The 22,087-nt window shown below is 49.5% G+C and overlaps 1 pseudogene; it reads right to left on the reverse strand.

The window, feature by feature from the left end:
• Positions 1–3,331: 3,331 nt before the first annotated feature.
• LOC147679706 (28S ribosomal RNA) lies at positions 3,332–4,589 on the reverse strand (annotated as a pseudogene).
• Between the last annotated feature and the right edge of the window lie 17,498 nt (positions 4,590–22,087).

Here is a 22,087-nt window from a genome sequence, read left to right on the forward strand (position 1 = left end):
CAAGCCTTACAATGACCACATTTAAAATGACCAATGACCGGTGGAAGATTCCACATTGAGGTGATCGTGGGTTGATTTTCTGTGGGCATGAAGGAGCAAACCACATCGTCTTTGATGCTCTTAGCCTTTTTGAACACATGGAGAGGAGTTTCCCATTGTTGGATATCTTCAGAGACCAGGTGCCAATGTTGATTAATGATCCGTTTGATGATGTTACTTTTAGTATTGAAGGTAGTGACACACACAATACGATTCTGCTGCTGAGTTGTTCTGTCTTGTGGTGATAGTAATTCTTCAGGGGATAGAACCACGCACGTTTGCGTGCTTTCTTTATTAGGCGTCTTGGATATCCCCGGTTTAGCAGACGATTCGACAAGTCTTCTGATTCTGAGAAATAATGGGTTTTGTTAGAACAGTTCCTTCGTATTCTCAGACACTGCCCAAAGGGCAAATTGTCCCGGAGGGCACGGGGGTGATGGCTGTTGTAGGCCAATAAGGAGTTTCTTTCAGCTGGTTTGCGATACAATTTCGTGTAGAGTGAACCGGATTGGTGATAAATTGTGATATCCAGAAAGTCGATGGTATTATTATCAGACTGAATAGTGAACTGAACAGATTGGGATTGTTGATTGAGCCAGGTAAAGAACTTGGTTAAGTCTTCCTGGTTACCATGCCAAATCAATAAAACGTCATCAATGTACCTCATCCAGAGGCCAAGCTAGTCTCTGAATGGGTTCAGTTGGTTGAGGACGGTGTCTTCTTCGAAGGCTGCCATGTATAGTATGGCTACATCTGGAGCAAAAGGTGCTCCCATGGCTACCCCGGAAGTTTGAAGGTCGAATTTATCGTCAAATATGAAAAAATTCTTTGTCATTGCGATTTTCAGCAGGGCTACAATGAACTCCGAGGGAACTTGGACAGGTGCAGGACGTTTTTGCAGACATCTAGCAATTACTGAGAGGGCCTCTTGTTGCGGAATACACGTATATAGGGAGACCACATCACAAGTGGCTAGTCTGTGAGTCAATGGATCATATGGTATACTTTCGATGATGTTGATGGTGTGCATAGTATCTCGCAGATACGTTGGAGTAGATTCTGCCATTGGTTTAAAAAAAAAGTCTATGTATTTTCCAAGTGGTTCTAGTATAGAACCACAACCCGACACGATCGGGCGACCAGGAGGGTTTGACATATTTTTATGAATCTTGGGCAAGGTGTACAGTGTTGCCAATCGGGGATGTTTATTGTTAAGAAACAAGAATTCATTTTCAGATAAAAAACTCAAATCAAGGCCTTCCTGAGTGATTTCCAAGATCTCCAACGCAATGGATTTGGTAGGATCCGACCTCAGTATTTGATAGCAGGTCTCGTCTTGTAATTGGCGTAGGATTTCAGATTTATAAGTGGACGAGTCTTGAATTACGATCGCTCCACCCTTGTCTGCGGGTTTGATCACCACTTGATGGTTATCAGACAAGGACTGTAGGGCTAGCTTCTCAGGTTTGCTGGTATTGTACCTAATGAAGGTTCTATCCTGTAAAGTTCGTTGGACATCACGCCAAACGACCGTTTCATATGTTAGGATCTGATTGGACATGCTACTCGCATGTGGGACAAAGGTAGATGGGGTCGTAGGCCAGTAACAGATGATTTGGGCTCAGTTGTAGTATTGCGAAAAAAATACTTTAAGCGTATTTTTCTAAAGAACTTACACAGTTCAGTTCGTATGACAAAATCATCCGGTTTGTGTGTTGGAACATAGGTGAGTCCTTTGCTCAGTACCTGCAGTTCCGCATCCGTGAGTGGTTGTTTGGAAATATTCACCACAGGATTCAGAGTTTCATGCAATCCTACCAACGATAGGTTTTGTTCCTGGTCACTCTCTCGCCGTGTTGTTCTGGTTGAAACCTGACTTGTTTCGAGGTTTGGCCTCGGCCTCCATCCCAGTTGCTCTGATTCTGCTGGGTACCACGTTGGTGTTGACCACGGGGCCATGTATTGCCTCTGCCGCGGGGGGGTCGCCAGAATCCCCAAACTAAAAAAGGAGAAAATTGTTGAGGTGGATAGTTGTAATCCGAGTATTGGTATTGGTGACTCGGGCCGGCCGACTCTGGTTCTCCCTCAGAACTGTAAGATGAGTCGGAAAATGTTTGGAAATTACGTCTATCTCGGTATGTTCCTCGGCCTCTATTGGTGAAGCGACCTTGGGTGTCTTGGCGGTAATAGTCGTCCTGTAGGTACGGGTATGTCTTTTTCTTATCATATAATCTGATATCCCGGGCTAACTTCTCAAGTTTACGGGTTTGAGTGGTTAAGTCGAAGTCTTTGAGTGTGGCTTCTAGATTAGTTAAAGTGTCTTTGGCACTGGCAAAGTTGGTGTCAGCGGCAATCTCCGCTTTTAATGCCTTGATTTCCGCCGTGATTAGTTGAACTTGTTCTGCAGCTGTTTCCACGCCAAGCACCATCCAATGGCGTGAGCAGTTATTTGAGATGTGGCTAAATCCTTCTCTGAATTTGGGGATTTCAATAAAGATAGCCGGCTCAATTTTAATCTGTAATCCGACAGGGATTATATTTTCTTTCAGGTACCTCGTAAGCAAGTGGCCATGCCACCGGGTGCGCACCAATTTCTTCTCAAGGCGCTCAAGGCGCGAGATCTTATCCTTCAGTGAGAAGTCAATTGAAGGGATGTCAGAGGGAAAAAAGATATTATCGGAATTCTCCAATAATTTATCAATGTAGTCCTCAGAGTAGGACAAAAGTTCTCTTTCTACCATAATGTGATATGTACAAAATAAATTTGCAAAGAACCTCGCAGACAGCCGTCTGCTCGAAGTAGAGTATATACAAGTGGGTTACCCAACTGAAGTCACTGGGACCTGGGTTATATAGTTACTAGGAGGAAGGGGTCCCAGTGAGAACACAAAATATTTTAAAACATTAATGAATGAATCAAGAAGTAATTGTATGTCCACAGAGTTTTAATTCACTAGGGGAACAAATGTAATGAATACATATTAAGAACAATCAACCACGTTGACGGTCATACAGTGCCCCGGGCGGGAAAGCGGGAAGTGATAGTGGTGAGGATAAGGGAGTGATAGGGTTTAAGTGACAGTAAAATCAAACATTCGAAAAAACTCTTTAACTATAATTTAGATAGCAGCATTGTCAGAAAAATGACAACGATAGTCGAAAAAGGCATACAACACCATGTACAATATCTACATAATATTGGCGTGAAGTTGCCACAAAAGGAACAACAGTTGACGTTTCGACCCTTTTAACAATGCAGGTAATTTAACCCTTGCAGCGGGGTCTTCATCAGGACCAGGGGTAAGGGGCAGATATGGGTACGGCCCGGCGTGAGATATACACCATCTCCCCCAGATTTTCAAGGATCAGCAAGAGCTCACCGGACACCACCGGAAACGCAACGCTTTACAAGGCTCGGGCCCCTCTCTCGGGACGAACCCATTCATGGGTGCCCTGCCCTTTACAATGAAAAGAGAACTCTCCCCGGGGCTCCTGACTGCTTCTCCGGGATTGTTTGCGTTCCCGCCCTAGACGACGCGAGGGAGCTTGTCTCCGCCATACCGGTTTTGGGGATCTGAACCCAACTCCCTTTCTATCGGCCGAGGGCAATGGAAGCCATCGCCCGTCCCATCCGAACTGCGTTCACGCATCCCTTAGGACTGACTGACACATGTTTAACTGCTGTTCACATGGAACCCTTCTCCACTTCGGCCTTCAAAGTTCTCGTTTGAATATTTGCTACTACCACCAAGATCTGCACCTGCGCCCGCTCCACCCGAGCCCTCGCCCTGGGCTTCCATGCACACCGCAGTGGCCCTTCTACTTGTCACAGCTTAGCCCCCGCAGCTCTCAGCCTTGGCGACGGCCAGGAATGTGCCCGATGGTCCAGCGCCATCCATTTTCAGGGCTAGTTGATTCGGCAGGTGAGTTGTTACACATTCCTTAGTGAATTCCAACTTTCATGGCCACCGTCCTGCTGTCTACAATAACCAACACCTTTTCTCTGGTCTGATGAGCATCGGCATTGGGCGCCTTGACCCGGCATTCGGTTCATCCTGCAGCGCCAGTTCTGCTTACCAAAAGTGGCCCACTAGCCACTTGCATTCCATGCCCGGCTCCACTCTAGCGAGCCGGGCTTCTTACCCATTTAAAGTTTGAGAATAGGTTGAGATTGTTTCGGCCACAAGACCTCTAATCATTCGCTTTACCAGATAAAACTGGGGGCTTTGAGTGCCAGCTGTCCTGAGGGGAACTTTGGAGGGAACCAACTACTAGATGGTTTGATTAGTCTTTTGCCCCTATACCCAGGTCAGACAACTGATTTGCACATCAGGACCGCTACTTACCTCCAGCAGAGTTTCCTCTAGCTTCGCCCTGCCCAGGCATAGTTCACCATCTTTCTGGTCCTATCACGCTCATGCTCCACCTCCCCAATGGAGCGCTTAAGACGGGCGGGTGGTGCGCCTGCCGCTGGAAGCCGGCCCTCACCTTCATTGTGCCACAGGGTTTTGCTTGGCCCTCTGACTCGCGCACGTGTTAGCCTCCTTGGTCTGTGTTTCAAGACGGATCGGTGGGTAACCAACATCACTGCAGACCACTGGCGCACGGCGTGGGCCAGGCGCCGGGTGCCAGGGGGAAATAGGGTAGGGCTGCATGCCCATCTCCCCGACTGGCAACCTTCATACACCCCTCCCTCTCTGGAGCCTGCCAGAGGAAGTAGCCCATCCGCGGGAAGGTTCGCTGGAGGGGTGTAGAGAGGTGAGGTTGTATGAGCACTGGCAGGCCCAGCCGTCTCCCCCGGGAGGGCGAAGCAGGCTGAGGCACAGCCTGAGTGAAACGCAAGGATGCCAGAGCCTGGCAGCGGCAGCACCCCTTGGAATGGTCGATCAGAGCTGCTGTGGAAATGTGCTGGGCGGAGATGGATCACGGCATGATATGCAGGGCCTACAGACCTGCTGGGCAGCAGCATCCCAAGTGCCTGGTGCCACTCAACCCCTTCCGCTCAGGTCAGATCACTGGGGGCATGAGCTGCCAGGGCCTCTCGGCCTTCGCTCTGCTGGGTAAAGGGCTTCCCGCCAGGCAGCAGGCCCTCGAGTCAGATGGTCCATGCAGGGTGGAAGCTCTTTGCTTGAAACAACAGCCGAGGCTGGCCAAGCAGTCCATACCTAAACAGACTGAGAGTGCCCAATCGATCAGAGTATGGCCGGGGCATCCCCTGGCAGGCCACCCTGCGCAGGGGGTATGATGGCTTAGTGTCCCCTGCCTGCTCCCAGGGCAAGCAGACTTGGAGTAAAAGGACCATTGGGAAGGGGCTGAGAGGCAGTTGCGTACCCAGGCCCCTGAGGGCCCCAGCGGGCAGATCTGGGTGCTGCCTTCCCCATCTCAGCATCGCCGGATGTCAGGGAAGTCTGAATGAGCAAACTCAGAGAAAAAGGACCATCGGTAAGGGGCTTAAAGGTAGGTGGGTACCCAGGCCCCTGGGGGCCCGGTAGGAGGGCCCGGGTGCTGCCTTCCACCATTTCAGCATCGCCAGACCTTCTGGAGATGTGACTGAGCAAACTTGGGAAAAAGGACCATCGGGAAGGGGCTGAGAAGCAGGTGCGTACCCGGGCACCTGGGGGCAACGGCGGGTGGGCCTGAGTATTGCCTTCCCCTGTCTTAGCATCACCAGACCTCACAGAGGTCTGACTGACCAATCTCGGAAAAAAGGACCATCAGGAAGGGGCTGAGAGGCAGGTGTGTACCCGGTCCCCTGGGGGCTCGGGCGGGCTGGCCCGTGTTCTGCCATTCCCCAGTTTTTACAGAGGACTGACCGACCCTCTCCCTAGTAATCTGGAGGAAAATTATCCCCTTTTCTTGTAATCCGTGCACACGAGGTGACAGAGGATACGGAAGGTGCAAAAGTACCCTACCTCATGGAGCCCTCACTGGGATCGGGGAGGCAAATGAGCCCTCATCAGGACTTCCAGGGAAGCCCGGCCATCTGGTCACCCCATAGGAAAGCATTGCGTGTGACCAGATGGCCGAGGGGAAAGATGAGACCAAATGGTCGGGCATCTGGTCGCTCTGTGCCCCAATAAAAGAGTGAGCAGGCACCAGGGCATGGGGGACCGGAGGCCTAGGGCTGTAGCTGGGCCCCAGCCATTGAGGCTGCTAGGGGGACCTAAGCAGGGGAGGCATGCACAGGACCAACGGACCCCGTCCTGGGCCATTAGTGGAGCAGCAGGCTGGGGACAGGGCCCAGGGCTATAGTACCCGACCCGGGGCCCAGCAGGCCCCTGGATCCAGCCAGGGCTCCCAGACCCAGAGGCATAGGGGAAGCCTACCCGGGCAAGCCAGACACCATCCCGGGCACCCTGCCACACAGCTGGATCAAGGACAGAGCACGGGGTGGGGAGGTCACCATCCCCAGGGCCCTCAGGGGCGTCGGCCGGAGCTCCTGAACCCAGCCAAGAAGGGGAGGCCCAATGGGCACCACAGAACCCCGTCTTGGGCCTTTGGCAGAGCAGCATGCCTGGGTATGGGGCCCAGGGCCAGAGCAACTGACCAGGGGCCCAACGGGGCCCCTGGAGCCAGCCAGGGCTCTCAGGCCCAGAGGGCCAGGGGAAGCCTCCTGGGCACCCTGCCACGCAGCAGGACTGAGGACAGAGCCCGGGGTGGGAAGGCCACGGCCGAAGACCCTGAACACAGCAAAGCAAGGGAGGCTCCCTGGGCACCATGGAACCCCATCCTGGGCCTTTGGCACAGCAGCAGGCCGGGGGTCAGGGGTCGGGCCCAGGGCCGGAGCACCCGACCCGGGGCCCGGCAGGGCCCCTGGACCCAGCTGGGGATCCCAGGCCCAGAGGTGCAGGGGAAGCCTCCCCGGGCCTGCTGGACACCATCCTGGGCACCCTGCCATACAGCAGGACCGACGGCAGAGCCCGGGGTGGGGAGGCCACCATCCCCGGGCCCTCAGGGGCCCCAGATGAGTTCCTGAACCCAGCCAAGCAAGGGGAGGCTCCTCGGCACCAAGGAACCCCGTCTTGGGCCTTTGGCAGAGCGGCAGGCCGGGGAACAGGGCACGGGGCCGGAGAATTTGACCTGGGGCCCGATGGAGCCCCTGAACCCAGCATGGGCTCCCAGGCCAGGAGGCACGGGGAAAGCCTCCCAGGGCCCTCCAGACACCCTCCTGGGCACCCTGCCACGCAGCAGGACCAAGGACAGAGCCCGGAGTGGGAAGGTCAACCTCCCCGGGGACCTCAGGGGGCCCAGCCAGAGCTGCTGAACATAGCCAATCAAGGGGAGGCTCCCTGGGCACAATGGTACCCCCTCCTGGGTCTTTGGCAGAGCAGCATGCCTGGGTATGGGGCCCAGGGCCAGAGCAACTGACCCGGGGCCCAACGGGGCCCCTGGAGCCAGCCAGGGCTCTCAGGCCCAGAGGGCCAGGGGAAGCCTCCTGGGCACCCTGCCACGCAGCAGGACTGAGGACAGAGCCCGGGGTGGGGAGGCCACGGCCGAAGACCCTGAACACAGCAAAGCAAGGGAGGCTCCCTGGGCACCATGGAACCCCATCCTGGGCCTTTGGCACAGCAGCAGGCCGGGGGTCAGGGGTCAGGCCCAGGGCCGGAGCACCCGACCCGGGGTCCGGCAGGGCCCCTGGACCCAGCTGGGGATCCCAGGCCCAGAGGTGCAGGGGAAGCCTCCCCGGGCCTGCTGGACACCATCCTGGGCACCCTGCCATGCAGCAGGACCGACAGCAGAGCCCGGGTTGGGGAGGCCACCATCCCCGGGCCCTCAGGGGCCCCAGATGAGTTCCTGAACCCAGCCAAGCAAGGGGAGGCTCCTCGGCACCAAGGAACCCCGTCCTGGGACTTTGGCAGAGCGGCAGGCCGGGGAACAGGGCACAGGGCCGGAGAATCTGACCTGGGGCCCGATGGAGCCCCTGAACCCAGCATGGGCTCCCAGGCCAGGAGGCACGGGGAAAGCCTCCCAGGGCCCTCCAGACACCCTCCTCGGCACCCTACCACGCAGCAGGACCAAGGACAGAGCCCGGAGTGGGAAGGTCAACCTCCCCGGGGCCCTCAGGGGCCCCAGCCAGAGCTGCTGAACATAGCCAAGCAAGGGGAGGCTCCCTGGGCACAATGGTACCCCCTCCTGGGTCTTTGGCAGAGCAGTAGGCTGGGGGATGGGGCCCAGGGCTGGAGCACCTGACCCGGGGCCCGGTTGGGCCCATGGACCCAGACAGGGATCCCAGGCCCAGAGGCGCAAGGAAGCCTCCCCAAGCCTGGGCCATGCAGCAGGACCAAGGACAGAGCCCAGGTGGAGAGGCCACACTCCCCGGGGCCTCTGGGAGCCCCTGAACCCAGCCAAGCAGGGGGAGGCTCCCCATGCCCAATGGACCCAATCCGCTGCAACCTGCCACATGGCAGGCCCAGTGACAGACCCTGGGCTGGGACGGCATCCTGGCCTGTCCCGCTGCCGGCTGAGGACCACTAGGCTGAGAGGGGTTCTGGAGTAACCTGTCCCTAGTAATCTGGAGGAAGGCTACTCTGGTTTCTGGTAACCTGTGTGCACCGCGACACACAGGGGACCCTAGGGGCAGATGCACCCAAACTCCTGGAGCCCTGGCTGGGATTAGGGAGGCAAATGAGTCCTCATCAGGACTTCCAGGGCAGCCCGGCCATCTGGTCACCCCATTGGAAAGCTTTGCCTACGACCAGATGGCCGAGGGGAAAGGTGCGACCATATGGCAGGGACCAAAAGCACTCCCGTCTGCCCACCCTGAGCCGAGTCATTGCGGTAGGGCTCCTGCCTGCCATCTGGCTGGGATCAGGGAGGTGAATGAGCCCCCATCGGAACTTCCAGGGCGGCCTGACCATCTGGTCGCCACATTGGAAAGCGTGGTGTGCGACTAGATGGCTGAGGGGAAAAAGGTGCAACCAGATGTCCAGGAACGAGAGGACGCCCATCTGCCCGCCCGAGCCTTTCTCCATAGGGCTCCCGCCTGCCCTTGCAGAGCTTGGGGGATGCCTATTCCTTTCTTGCCACATTACTACTTGCTGGATTAGATAAAGACAGTCGCCCTTTTTAATATTGTGATTTTAATATTGTGTATTTCGTGTTTAAAATCAACTGTTGAATTTATTGTGTTTTTAACCTTTAATTTTTATTAAAATTGAACCTATTTTACATAATTTTCACTTGCTTGACATTGCATTTTCTGTTGATCTTGAATGACAATTTAATCATAGACGTGTAGCATTTTTGACTGTCTAGGATGATACCCACATTGGGGTATCCAGGCACACCCTGCCCCATGTAATTTGGAGGAAGGCTACCCCTCTTTCTGGTAACCCGTGCACACCGAGAGACTCAGGAGACCCTAGGCCCAGATGTGCCCGACCTCCTGTAGCCCTGCCTGGGATCAGGGAGGCGAATGAGCCCCCATCGGGACTTCCAGGGCAGCCATGCCATCTGGTCGCCCCACTGGAAAGCATGGTGTGCGACCAGATGGCCGAGGGGGAAAAGATGCTACCAGATGGCCGGGAGCGAAAGGACGCCCATCTGCCTGCCCGAGCCTTCACCATAGGGCTCCAGCCTGCCCTTGCAGGGCTCGGGGGATGCACTTCCAATGGGCTCAGAGACCCCTGCTGGGCCTCAGGCATGGGGAGGCCCGCAGGTGCTCCCTGGCCCTGGACGCCCGGGGGAGGACTGCGCAGTACTGATGGAGCCCATCCTGGGCACTTTGCCACGGCGCAGGACGGTCGAAGGGAGCCCCGGAGAGTGGGGAGGTGTCGTCTGGGCCCAGCCCATCTGGAGCCCAGCTGAGTACTGCCAGCCCTGGTGGGGCGTCTAGGCATACCCTGCCCTTAGTAGTCCAGAGGAACACTACCCCTCTTTCTCAGAACCCGAGTGACCGAGAGACACAGGAGACCTTACACCCGGACGTGCCTGACCTCCTGGAGCCCTGGATGGGATCAGGGAGGCGAATGATCCCCCATCGGGACTTCCTGGGTGGCCCAGCCATCTGGTTGCCCCATTGAAAAGCATTGAATGTGACCAGATGGCCGGGACAGAAAGGAAGAACATCTGCCTACCCGAGTCTTTGTTGTAGAGCTCCCACCTGCCCACGCAGGGCTTGGGGGCTCCACGTCCAGGGTGGCTTAGGGACCGCAGCTGGGCCTCAGGCACGGGGAGGACCACCGGGGCTCTTGGATGTGGATGGCCGGGGGAGGACTGCCGGGACCCATGGAGCCCGTCCCAGGCACTTAGGCATGCCGTGGCATAGAACATCTGGTCCCCGACAAAGAACCGCCCCCCCTGGATTTTGAACAACATAACTTCTTAAAGTTTTGCATTGCTGTGGTACCCAGATGGGCAGGCAAGTTTCTTTCCATTGTTGTATCTTCACCACCACAAAGTACAAAGAGGTTTTTTGGCATGTCACAGCTCAGAGTCTGGCAGACAAACTACTGTTGGTTGGACCCAGAAAGTAGACTTACTTGTGGCTCATTGGTGTGCAATGGCCGTAGAGGCTTAAGGAGTTCTTGTTTCTCTTCCTTATCTTGTTGTTGTTCCTCTAGATGGGTCTGTGGCAAGGGGGCTCTTTTGATGTGGGAAGCATGAATTCTATTCTTATATCCCATGCACTTCACACCAGTTTGCGTTGCCAGCGGAACTTGTGCTGGGCCCTTTCAACAGGGTTGCAGGTAGATGGACCTGTGGATATTCTTTTCCATAACCCACTTGGCTTGTTTGAGGTTATGGCCTGGTCGCTGCAGGGATAACAGCAGTGCATCCTTCACCTGTTGTTAAATAATTTTAATATGTTTTGTAATTTCAACACAGTATTCTTGAAGCAAAGAATAAGTTTATTTGTGCCGTTAATAGTTTCTTAGGGATGCTCGAACAGGTCAAAGGGTGTCCTGTCACAATTTCCTGTGGGCTGAGCAAAGTAATATTGTCTAGAGTAGCTCCCATTGACATTAATGTGAGGTGCAGTGCATCTACTCATGCCAAAGTTGATTCAGTGCATATGTCTGCAATTTTCGCTTTCAGGATGCAATTTTGATTTTCAACAGCACCTGCTGCTTGAGGATGACAGACACAATGAAACTTATGTTACACCCCCAATGCTTTACAAACCAGTTGATCACTTTGTCAATAAAGTGCACACAATTATCCCTCCAAACCGTTTGTGGCAAACCAGTACGGGGAAACAGGTCTTTGAGCAAGCACTTTGCAACCATTTGTGCTTCGCCTCTCTTGGTTAAGATAACCTTCAATCCTTTTTTCGAAACAAGCACACCAAAGTCATGCATACGAATGCGTGTTTATCAGCGGCAGCACCACGAAATTCATCTTCAAATGTTCAAAAGGAGCTTCAGTGGGGCAATGTTTCCAGAAGGAGTTGGCATGTCTTTACCGGGGTTGTGTTGCGAACACACCATACAACTTATACAAATCTTAACACATATTTGCTTATCTGGACATTTTCCCAGAATAGTATCATACTGTTGACAATACCGTCTTGGCCTAGGTGAGTAATACCATGCATCATAAGAGTCATAGGCTACAACAAAGCATTTCGCAACATATATTGGAAATTATATTTAATTTTCCATTATGCTTCAAACGTAGTGCCACAATTCTATCAACTGTGTATCTCTTCCTTTGTAGCTATGCCCCTGGAAATAAAATCAAATGCCTGTTCTTTCTCTTCAGTAAACATTTATGGGATACATAAATCAATGAAGTGAAATTCGGTGCAGTTTGCTTAACAATTTCATCTCCAAAACCATTCCCCCTAAACACATTGTCAGTTATTTTCTTATGAGCTTTATATCTAACAATGGCAATTTTCTTCGGGAGGGAGAAAGCATTGAGTAGCTTCACAATCAGCACACCATGTTGTATTTTTGTTCCTTGGGAACTTAAAAACCCTCTTTCAGCCAAAATTAGGCCAATGTTATGGGTCACCCAGAAGACATATTGGCTGTCGCTGCATATGTTGACAGTAAGTTTCATACTTAATTCACCAACCCTTGTTGCCTGCTGCAAAGACCGTCGAGCAGGAGCTTCTCACCGAAGCTCCGGGGCTTGGGATCACAATTCTGTGAAAATCCCTGCCTAGAACCCAGATTCCATTGTTTCGCTCGACAGCCCTGCTTAGATGAAGCCCACCGTGATGCAATGCAACTACTCATTTTAAGATTATCTACATTATCAAAGGTTTAAATGAAGAAAAAAAAACACTGCCTGAATCCTGTGGACGACACCGATGCCATTCCGTTGCTGACTTGTGGAGGAAGCGGAGCTGGGGCTTTTCCGATGCAGATCCTGTACTTTGATGCCCCGACCTATGGTTGATCTGCGCCCTTCCTGTCCTCCGCTCCTGCTCCTGGCCTGAGATCACAGGACTGCGGTGGTGCTTTTTGGTCCCGGTGAGGAGACGACCTTCCCCTGCTGCAGTGGTCCATATGCCATGACCCCGGCACGGCTTGACTGGTGCCCAGCTCCCTGGCTGATCTGATGCAGGAAGACGGCTGCCCGCTGGCAAGACCTGGATTAATGGTGGTGGCTCTCCTGACTCCCATTTCTGCCCCTGGTCTGTTGAGAGCTCCCGGCACTGGTGAGTTACGCAGTGTTCAAGCGTCATTTTTAAGGAACTTGCCAGCTGACCTGAGGAGCTCAGGGGCTGCCTGCCTTTAGAGCCCAGTGGCGAGTTAAAGCGACAAGTCCCATGCTGCAATCGTGCTTTGTCCCGAGGGCGCCCTGCACCAAGCACCTGATCTCCGGAGCTTTGCCATGCCCACCTCTCTCCTACGGGGGGTGCTGCAATTCACCGTCCCGTCTCCGGCACCGTTGGGCAGCCCACTCACTGCTCTTTGGTCTGGACCGGAACTCGGCCGCCCGGCAATGATTGCCGGCTTGGACGGACCCGAGTATCCCAGATTCTCCATTCGGCCAGAGCCTGACCCCGGAACCACCATTGCAAGGTCGGTTGAAGTTTGAGGTACCACTCTGAGTCACAACGCCATAACACTGCCTTTCCGCTCCGGAGCTCAGATGCCCGGCGCGGTCTCACCTGGCGGCACGAGTCAGGATGCCCCTGTCGCTCAGCCGGAGCCTTCCCATGGAACCAACATAGTGGCATCTGTTGGAATTTGAACTGCAGCACCATTTTGTATTGCAATTCCATTATGCAGCCTTGCTTTTCTGCCATGCTTTCCGGCCTCGACCGCCGGCTCTAACTACCTATTAGCTTTTTTGCTGCCTAAATTCCTAAACAATGATTTGCTCCACACTACAAGTGATCCTGGGTCTATGGCCTTCACATCGTGACATCAAACCCTGGTCCGGCCGAGTTCCTTCCTTGGATCCAACTACTCTGGTATTAGGACGTGGGATGTTTCTACGCACCCCACCATTTTGGTTTACTTTATTTATTTATTTTCAGTGCCCAGGACCCTGATCTGCCATTTTGGCATCCTTTTTCTGCTCCTCCTTTCCTCCGAATGCCATCTGGGTTTCCTTTAATGCCGTTCTCCTCTGTTGTACTGCTCAACCACAACGGATTGATCCTCCCGTTTTTACCCACCTAGGTCTTCTACTTCCTTCTCACCTTATATGGTCTCAGGTTACTGGTTATTGAGACCAATGGCCCCAACTCCATACACCCCTCTCTCTTTCATCCCTCTCACCTATTTCTTGGGACACGATGACTACTGATCCTCTACCTGTCATGTTTCTGTCCTGATCTGCCTCCCCTCTGCCCCATTACTTATCCTTCCCCCTTCCCTCTTTACCCCTCATGCTCTTCACCTCGCCTACTTCCCTCTATGCTCCGTAGGACTGTTCCTATGTTTAGTTTCACCTTGTCTTTGTTTTTGAATCTGATGTAATGTAGTAACTCTGTACTGTTCCTGCACCCCCGGTGACCGTCCCTGTGCTGACCTGACCTTAATATGTGACACTGCCAGTAACGGCCTGACCTTATATTGGCAGCCGAACTCTCCTCCTGGGCCACTTCTTCCCTTTCCCTCCGCAATCATTTGTTCCTAATGTTCCTGTGATCTCCATATTCTGCGTACACTCTCTTGCACCGTTTAACTCTCTTTTTACTGCTAGCCCTCCCTTTTTGACCATTATTGTAACTGAGATTGATTAGCTACGTTCTCTTTGCCGAATTCTCGGTAAACATCCTTTACAACGCAACTTTTACCACGCAGTGCCTTTACAACGCAGGTTTTTCAACGCAAGTCATTACAACGAATTGCGCTGGGGACGCTGTAGGATAGGTAATAGTTTAATTTACAATCCAACACCTTCTCTACTACCCACGGGGAATGGAGTTGGAATAGTAAATTAAACTATTCACTATCCAGCACCCCCCAACGCAAGTCGTTGTAACGACTTGTGTTGAAAAACCTTCGTTGTAAAGGCATGCGTGGTAAAAGCATGCGTTGTAACAACATACATCCGACTTCTCACACTATTTTCTGGGCTTTTTCCTACTACCTTCAACATTAGTTGCTCTAGGGCAGTAGGCGTCTGTACCAGCGTACCTACTCTCTTACCCCTTTTCTGCTGAATATGTCCTCCCCTTCCACTCAACTGTCCCTTAACAGCCTCCTTGATTATGCCCCTTGCCAAAGTACTCCCTATCCCCTTGTTGGGGAGGGATCCAGCATTTTTGCCCCGGAGTCTCAGATTCCCCTCTGAGAGAGTCCACTGTGTTAAGGGATTCACACATAGGGGAAATGGGCCTTAAATGGCCTCCTTTAATGTGCCCCTTGGCCAAAGCACTCCTTTTCCTCTTTTTGTGGAGGGATCCAGCATTTATGCCCTGGAGTCTTAAATACCCCTCTGAGAGATTCCACAGTGTTAAGGGTGTCACAGATAGCGGAGGTTCAGGAATGTTCTCATTATCGCTGGGAATTCAGCACCACACACCGTTAATGGCGCTCTCTTTGAAACCTTTTGATGATCTCCCCTAGGCTGATACTTTTACCCTCTGATGTACTTCGGCCACCGAACAACTTTTAGCCGATGACCGATGGAGTTGCCCTACGCAGCTATAGAGGAGTTTGGCTCTGGTTCCCCCCTTGCCGTTCACCTACCCATCCGATCGTCAGACACTGTTTTGTTTCTCATTACCCTGTTGTGTTCCCTTCTCCCCCTCACCTCTTTCCTCCCTCACACTTCATCTTACTCTTCTATTCCTTCTCTCTCTCTTCCTGCCTGCTTTATATTCCCCATATCGGAGCCATGCCTTTGTAACTCATGTATCCCAATAACTATGTACCTGAAACTTTTGTAGCTGTATAACTATGTTTTGAAGCATTTGTACATCTTCATGTAAAGCGCTCTGATACCTCTGGGTCTAGCCAGCGCTATATAAAACTTTTCAAATAAAATAAAGAAAAATAAAGAAAAATTGTCAGTGCAATTATTTTAGCAGCTTGTGTTGATAATTCTAATATTCTGCAAGTCTCACCTACCCTGTGCAATTTTGTAACAGCATAAGCCACAGTTGTGGGGCCACCAGGGAGTTTAAAGCATGAACCATCTACCCTCAAATCCCTATCACTTTCCTGAAAGGGTGGTTCTTGTAAATCTATTCTCCCCGTTCTTTATTCTTCTGGTATCAGTATACAATTGTGTAATGGTTTGTTATCAGCATGTGGTAATGATAGCAGGATTGCAGGATTCAAGGTATTGCAACATGAGGAGCAAATATTCTCAATTCATAATGTGTCACTCGTGCATTTGTTAAATATGTGCATGTTTTGTTGAATAGTAGATCCACAGAGTGGGGAACATAAAGGTGAACCTTGCAATCCAAATTCAGAGTTTCAGCTTGTTGGAGAGAAAGTGGTGTGGCTGCAGTGGCATGCAAGCAAGCTGGGAGCCCTAGAGCTACCACATCCAAAGTTGCAGAAAAGTAATGCAACTGGTTGTTAGCTGTCCACTCCTTATTCAGTAAGAACAACATGAGCACAACCATCTCTTTCAGTAACATATCAGTGAAAATCTTTAGTATAATCAGGCATTCCTTAAGCTGGAGTTTCACACAGGGCTTGTCTAAAAGTTATTCATGACGTTCTTGTGCCCAAAGTAGAGGGTCTGGTGTATTCTTATGGGTGAGAGAAAGGAGAGTCATAGAGATAAGAGAAAAATGTGGAATCCCTTATCTGAAAAAGCCTGACATATTCAGGAACACATAATGTTGATGCTGGTTTATTGGAAATTCAATTTCTAGTATTGACTGTACATGCTCTGTTTTTTTTGTCTTTTCCCCTTCAACAGGAGGTGTCCTAAATAGGCAACCTCCTGTTGAACGAACTGTAATTTAGTAGGGTAGACCTTGTGCCCCCTGGCACAGAAAAATTTCATTAAGGCTATTGTGTCTGCAGTGCATGCTTCTTTGGTGGTATTAGCAATCAAAATAAATATTGGCAATATATTGAATGATTATGCTGTTGGGCTGAGGCTTGAAATGGTCTCGTTGTGCTTTCAAAGCCTGAGAATAAATGGAAGGCCTTTCAGCAAAACAGACAATAACCACCTGCCCATTCAGTTTACATCTTGTATTCATCAAAACCGCTATAGTTATTCCATACATGTATGTTGAGGCCAGCATTCAATGTGCATACACATAGTTCTTTTCATTTACTTTTTTTCCCTTCAAAACATAGTATCTTCTTTTCCAGAATATACAATTTTTTATATGTGATTATGATTAAACAAAATACTTACAAAAATATTATCAATATTTTGCCAACAAGGCTTCATATGCCATTCTCCAATCTAATCCGATACTCTATACTTCAGCAATATACCATAAAAGACATGCCCATTAAAATCAAAGAGCCACAAAAAATTAAGTCAACAACAACAGGTTAAAAAAGATAAAACAAACCACCAAGTCATAACAATACAAATACAATTCATACATGGGCCCCGCAAGTACATAAAATAATAGGACCAAAGCTAAAAAGTAGTATAGAGAAAATAATGAATTCATAGATTGTACAATCCCACAAATGGGCCAATTTAGTTAGGCACAATTTTTTTTCCGTTTCTTACACATGAAACAGATGCCTGGGCAATGCACATACCAGATGTGGGGTTGTGTCAGCTTGAAGGATTCTTTGGGCTTCCTTATTCCTTGAGGTACCAAGTTGCCAATTAGCCATTTCACACGTGGTCCTTTGTAGGCTGGACAGAAGAATAGCAAATGGGGTAGATCCTCCTTCTTATAGCCGCACATTTTGCACTCCTGGTTAATACTATTCAATGTTCCTAGCCATTTTTACTTAAAACTCTTGAGGGGGAGGTTTCCATGTCTAAATTGGACACAACGTTTTTTAGCTAAATTTGTCTTTATGTTGTAAAAGACATTTTCCAGATGGTAATTATCTTTGATCACTAAACATGAGGTAAATAAAGTGACTTTTGCATTCATTAGAAGGTTTCTGCATTTTTTATTTTTCAATTGATTTTATAGCTCATTTGCAGTAATTTTAGGGCAGCAGCCCACTGGATCGTTTCAGAGATTGGGCAAGCCAATATCCTTGAGGGAGTCTTTGACAAATTTGATCCAGGTGAGTTTCATTGCATTTGGATGACTGAGAAATTCCTCCAACCCATTTTGATATAACGAAAGTTCCAGGGCAACCCAGATGTGCCTTCAAAAAAGAAGCGGGTAGAATTCTATCTTGCCAATTATCAGCCTGAGTCCCAAATCCACCCTCAATGGTTGTAAGGGAGTGCTGACTGGTAGCACAAAAGCTGCCATTTAAATCTATTATTGTTTAATGTTTTTGATTTGTGTGAACCCAAATCTCTGCCTCATAAAGGGCTCCCACAAGTGCCTGATGCATGTATAGTTGAACAACAGGTGATACAAATTTGCAAAGCGTCCCCTTGTATAGCTTCAGCAACCCCCCACTTTGCTGCTTCAGTCTTAGTCTTCTTTTAGAGACTTGTGGTGACCAATCTTGCTTTTCATCTAAAGTAATCCCCAGATAGCCAAATAGGTGTACCTGCTCCAAGGGAACACCATGATGTAGTATAGTTCCCATATTCCCAATAGGCTCTGCGCATTGGAATAATATATCCTATAGTTCAGACGTAGGACTAGGGTCGACTAGGTCTCTATCGAATATATTAGACTTATTTGAGTGCCAGCTAGCTCAGAAGTCACTAGAAACGTTCTCGAATGCACAAGAAGGGATTAGTTTCTGACAACCGCATAAACATGACAACTTTGTTTCCTAAAGATAAAACTGATTTTCAGAGTTGTGGAAACAATAGACAGATATTTCACTCAGTCAATTGTGCATGCTTCGTTTCACTAGAGGTGCAGAGAAATAGATAGACGGGCGCTTTCAATAAAATAAACTGCTACAATCGTAATACTGGTTGTAAAATATAACACATACAGTATAAAGAGTAGAATAAAATAATACCGTAAGAGCATTGTATGGTTCTTAAACCATAGATAAATACATACATAAATAACAGAGGCTAAAAGTACTCAACTAGTGCTTCTAAAATACGCCTACCCCGATGTACCTAACCTAAGCTTAGTACGAGGGAAGAAGTAATTGAGGTGTAGCATAAATGTAGTTTTTGTTTGCCAATAATCTGTCCAAGATTTCTCTGAGGGTCTAATCAGCTCCGTACCTTAGTTTGGAATGAAGAAGGTCAGGCTCAGGAATCGATTTACCAGCAACCCGCAAGGGTAGCTTGGAAACACTGGAGCTGGATTCCTTGGCAGGAGAAAAGGCAGCGTCTCTCTCAGTGCGTCTGCTGGAGGGTCGGCTTCCTACGGCACTTGCATTAGCAGGGCGCCTCGGGCAAGTAGAAAGTCGAACGGCTCCAAACCACCATGTGTTTGCTAAGGCAATTGTGGGCATATTTATACCTCGAAGTTGCCGAGTTTGACGTAAAGGTGGACATAATAATGTCATTAAAGGCTCTCGGTTCTCTGAAAACTCCATGAGTTCTTGGATAAGTCAGTTCTCGAGCAAGGGAAAGTTCCTAGCTGCTGAAGTCGAGTTTTCCAAGAAATCGTTGTAGATTTTCTGAACTAGTGGAAGTAGCCCTGCCGTATTTGGACTGCATGAGCTATGTCTAAATATGGTTATGATTCGTATGCCTATATAAGTACATCGTAATTTATACCTATATAAGGGCATGAATCGGGAAATTTACAACAGTGTCCTAAAATGGTTTACAACACTCACTCCACGCTATTATGTTCATCTATGAGTAAATGCTAAAACATAGAAGCCAGAGTATGTGTTTTTACAATCCCACCCAAAAAATACATGAAATGTATTTTAAAAAATGGTCGTACTCAAAATGAGCATTTGTACAATATGCTTGTAACAGCATTGATTTCATTGTAAGCAATATGATATGATATTAGAAATGCAACCAAATGAATCACGAAATTTACATTTATGAAATGGCTCTAGATACAGAAGAGAAAGTCGAGGCCATCACATAGCAGAATATACAAGCTAGTTTGATTTGTGCATTAGGTCAATATTGTTTCTCGGAAGTAGTCAAAGAATTCTTGTTCTCTAAGAATAGTTCTACTTTAACCAGATTACTTTGTGCCAAAGTTCAGTCTGTTTCGGAAAAAAGTCAAATTAAATTGTAGTGAAATAGAGTTCCAAACTTGGAAGATTTTATTTTGAAAAACTTGAAGGTCGAATTTCAGAGTACGAAAGAACTCTGTATGCTAATTTCAAAAGTTATTCTCAGTGTCAGGAGAAAACATTAAGTCGTCAAGGCTGGCAAAGAAATCATCTACCACAGTAGATGAAAGTTCAACTACTTCATTAAGAAGGCCAATTGTACACAGATGTGAATCATCGCCGTCAGCCGCATTAGCAATGTTCATAGCAGATGGTAAATATGTGCCTGTTTTTCCTCGTATCTCACCCCCAGTTGGATTTGACGGTGAGATCTCAATGAATGCCGTCATCAGGATTAGTAGCCGTTGGGGGCAACACAACACATGAGCCGTTACCGGACACAGTAATGCGTCAACATCCATTGGCATAGCCGATGGTAGTGTTAGACATTTATCTAACATGCATTCTTCTCCACAAAGCAGGCATCGTAGAACAGGTAAGATGCAATCTTACCAGATTGGTCTGAATGACAGGAACCATGGGGTATACGTAGGTAAATCCAGTTTTGCGATTCTGAAAAAGCGATTTTCAGCGAATCGCACTTTCGGAATCGCAAAACGGGATGTAGATAAAAAATCGCTAATAAATAGCGATTATCCAAAAATCGCAGAATTATTGTGCGATTACTCAAATAGCGATTCTTTATTAGCGAATTCGTTAATAAAGAATCGCAAAAACGGGAAAAGGCAATTCAGGTGCTGAATGATGACATCACAACCAGGAAGTGTGACTGCCCATGCTGCACCTGATTGCCTGCACCTGTTCCTGAGTCAGTTGCTGCCTGGGAGAGAGTGAGGAGGGAGTGTGAATTTGTCTCTGCAACTAACAGTAGCTGAAATGGAATCCCAGGGTGGGGACAAGCAGTCTGAGGAACACAGCAGGAAGAGAAAGCAAAAATTCCCAGAGAGGGAGCTTGAGGTATTGACTGAGGAGGTAGTGAGGCAACATGACTTCCTGTTTGGGAAAGCCTCACTCTGTGTCCCTGAGGCCAGGAAGAGAAAAATATGGACTGACATCCAAGAGAAGGTAAATGCCATAGGAGTAACCCACCGTACCACCGAGGACTTAAGGAAGATGTGGTACGACATGTGGCAGAGATCAAAGGAGAAGGTGGCCACCAGATTGGCAGAGGCAAAGAAGACTGAACGTGGAACCCCCACTGCAGCATATGCGACGCCCTTGGAGGAGTTGGTGGAGGGCACACTCATTCCTGAGGCAGTGACGGGCATGGCTGACCTTCACAGCTCTGAGAACAGAGACCATAGAAGGTAAGATGCATGCTAATATCCCCAAAACATACCCATCCCACTCCTACCCCAAAATATCCATACATGAATAGGAATCCGGTCCATGTTTTGAGGGTCACCCTGTATTACATCATGGGAAGTATAGTCCCATGCACTGAAAATTGGTCCTGTGACACATACAAAGGATACATAGGGAATAGTCATACTAGCAATGTGCGAAATAGACATGTAGTCATGTCATTTGTAGTGTCAAGAGCTTTATTGATATGAAATAAAAAACACAACTCATGTGTGCTATTTTATTGCAGCTGGACCCACAACACAGGACACAGTGGCTGCAGTTTGGTAGACAGCAACAGATGAGGACCAGGCAGGGCAGGAGAGGCAGGGTGCCACACGGGACACACAAGCAGCACAAAAGAAACAGCACTGAATTGTTCCTGCACTAATATCAATGCCATCCGAGTCTACAGATGCTGAAGAGGACACACAGTCTGCAGAAACACAAAACCGCAGGCAGGGCACAACACAATCCTGTGCACCAAACACCACTTGGCAGTGGTGCAAGACAGAGGGCACTGGCTCCTCGGGTACAGGTCTTCGCAGGGCTGGGGGGTAACATGTTGCATGTGCAGCGCCTGCAGTGTAAGGGTATAATGTCAATTCAGCGCAAGCTAACACAACACAACCGCCACAAGTCGGAGCTGAGACTTCGGGTGAAAGCAATTGCAAAAGCTTTGGAGGCAAATCTGATGGAAAACATAAGGGATAGGCACGCCCGGCGCAGGGGGACATCATCGGCTACACACCCGCCTGGACAAGTTCACTAGGGTTGTCAGCCGACAATCCACAGCAATATCCATGCTAGCACAGAGGTGCATAAGCATGCAACATGAGATGGCACACTGCTGCCAGGATGTTGCCAAGGGCCTGGTGCAGGTGACACATGCACTAGAACAACTGCAGGCTGTAGTCACTTTGGGAATTGGAACACCAGGGAGCCTGGACACAGATGGACAATCCAGCAGGAGCACACTGACTCCACCTATTCCTGCTGAAAGGCTTAGGAGTGGGAGTCATGGCAGAGCTGTGGAGGACAACAGCGAG

This window comes from Lissotriton vulgaris, chromosome 11 (assembly GCF_964263255.1).
Source record: "Lissotriton vulgaris chromosome 11, aLisVul1.2, whole genome shotgun sequence".
Lineage (NCBI taxonomy): Eukaryota > Metazoa > Chordata > Amphibia > Caudata > Salamandridae > Lissotriton > Lissotriton vulgaris.